Here is a 2976-nt window from a genome sequence, read left to right as displayed (position 1 = left end):
TATACATTTTGATCATATTAATTAATATATATGTGGTGATTTTTAAAAATAAAATAAAATTCAAAGGGAATCTATTGCATTAAGCATATTTTTGAAGTGAATATATAAAATCTAAAATTTATCATAAAATATAATATATTTAATAATTATTATTTATTCTTATAGATTAATAACAATAATTTCTTTCATTCTTCCATCGCAAGTGCTATTAGCTTATATTATTTTATATATATAAAATAATCTGAGAGATATCCTTCAAGAAGTGCCTATTTTCATAAATTGCCCTAGTGCAATAGGCACCTCAAAAAGATATCTCTGGGCTTTATATATATATATATATATATATATATATATATATATATATATATATATATATATATATATATATATATATATAAGCTAGTAATAATATATATAGAGAAAATTAGATATAGAGGCTTTAATTTGCACAGAAAAATATATTCATATTAAAAAATTAAAGCCTTGATATCTCTCGGCTTATTAAAACATTTTGCGATTAAATATTTTAAGAATGTTAGAACAAATAATGTTAGAAAGTGACATTAGAGTTAATACACCTCTAATAAGACCCTATTTTTATCATTAAAATTTTAATAATGTTAGTCATATGATGAAATAAATTAAATAATTATCTAAGACTACTAAATGAAATATCATCAATAGTTTATTATTTGTATAGTTCTTATTGTATTTTACATATAATTCCTAAACATTACTTATATTATCATAATAAAGATTCCAAAAAATTTTATAATAGTTATCTTTATGTTAAAATATATTCTTTTATCCAAATTGAAATAAACATATCTTCATTTCCTACTCTATGTTAATTTATCAACACTTAAATGCACTACTTCTCTCACTCCCAAATAAATGACCATTTTTCTTTGGATCATAGCCAACTTTTAGAACCCCAATCTTGTAAATAAAATGAGTTCTTATAATATTAATATCTTATATTTATAAAGTGGAAATTAATGACCAATAAAATATTGATTCCTGTGTATCCCTAAATAGGGCTTCTTACATGTGAGCATTTCTGATTATTTCTCTTTAATTTTTGGTGCAGGATGGTGGGTGACGACAAAAATAATAATTCATTTTTTTCTTTTACTAATATGTAGTGAGTTTACAATTAATTATGCTTCGCATATAAAGTAATATTAATTAAATTGGTTTAAAGATAATATATTTACATTAGATTATAATTTATCCTTTGGTTTATTTAGATCATAGATATTAGTAGTTTAATTGCTACAAAATGCTTGAACATTTTGTAATTAATCTTAAGATTAAAATAATTATAATTTTTTTCTGCAATGTTTGGATACATAACTATTTTTCTAGAGACAAGTAACATATCATGAGAGTGAAGATAGATCAAATTGTTTAATAGAGATTTAAACCAAGTGTTTTGTGCATTTATAAAAGTAGCTAAAAAGATAGAAGATACTTTTCTAGTGGTAGTATATTTTCAAAGTACTTTTATCTTTTTCATTGTAAGTGCTTCCAATGCATTTTGTGACTTTGTTAGCATTTTCATTGTGTATTGTGTCTCTCAAAGATCTATATACAACTTGTCTATCCTATCTAAACTATTTTATTTTTCACATTTAATATACAAACAACTTTTAAGAAAATAATATGGTACCTTTTACAAATTTCTACTCTATTTCACACTAAGATGCTATTGTTAGTTTGCTGGTATATAAGATATCAATTTCCTAACCTTAAGAAAAACATTGATTTCCAAACCCAAAATAAAATAAACTCTTTGTGAACCAAGATGATTAATGTAGAGCCCATACATTAATCATAACCCTGACGATCTATTTTAATTTGGCAGAAGACACAAAACTGGTTGGATACTCTTATGTTATCCTAGGTTGTATCACTCTGTGATATTCCCTTAACCTAATACCATGTTTTGTTTTTCCAATAGAAGATACGTTGATGGGGTTGAAAAGATTTGTCTCGAAACAAGAGGCGCATTGCCCAAAGTTCTTGCTTTTGGTGGTGTTGTTGGCACGAGGACATCGAAAGAAGTTTTTGGTGTTGGTCTTTAATTCATAAATAGAAATTAAGCATGACATGTTTTTTTTTTATAAATATGAGTACAAGTTTGAAGGGAAAAAGAAAGAATTTGTGTATGCATAATCCTTTTTTGAACTTGTAGGAGAACTATTGAAAATTTGAAGGACGTTTTCATCAGAAAAAATATTTAACTAAAAATATATTAAAATGTAAAGAATATTTAAGTAACAGAATTGAGAAGCTTATATATTTTAAATAATTTGAATTAATATTACAAGTAAAATTGATATTTAATGACTGAATAATATAATTATACTCATTCACATGGAAAAATAGATACATTTCAATAAAAGATAATATTTTTTTGAAACTGAATGATTCGGTAAGATTTCCTGCCTACAGGAGGAACTAATAACATCCCAAAAATACACATTTTAAAAGGTTGATAATGAAGTAAGATACAAGAAGTGGAGGGAAACGAGGAATCCATTATTTTATTTTTGTGTTGACGATGTAAACAAGAGGAAAAAACTTACAAACCTCCGAATAACTTATATTTTAATATAATGGCTTTCTTCCCATTAAAGACGCGAGATCTCCCACAAATTTTCTTATATTCATTAATACTACGCGACAAACAAATAGTGGAAGTGCAGTTCAACGGCCACTGATGCAGAACACTGTACCGATTTATATGGCAAGTTGCAGGAGATGCTTTTCGCACATGCTTTTTCTTGGCAACGGCTATCCGGCAACGGTTATCCTGCCCTTTTCTTTGGCCTTTACAGCTGGACAAAACACGTCTATTAAAGACTGTAGATCTCCTCTTTTGTGTACATACATTTGCTTAACCCTAAGTCATATCTTGTTCAAATCTCATTTACACAGCTTCCCTCTTTCATAAATTCGGGTAAGAGGAAA

This window comes from Cupressus sempervirens, unplaced genomic scaffold (assembly GCF_028749045.1).
Source record: "Cupressus sempervirens isolate cs-2001-9-10 unplaced genomic scaffold, ASM2874904v1 CseChr00c100005_01, whole genome shotgun sequence".
Classification (NCBI taxonomy): Eukaryota; Viridiplantae; Streptophyta; class Pinopsida; order Cupressales; family Cupressaceae; genus Cupressus; species Cupressus sempervirens.
The sequence above is the reverse complement of the archived record's forward strand: the minus strand, read 5'-3'. Positions refer to the sequence as shown.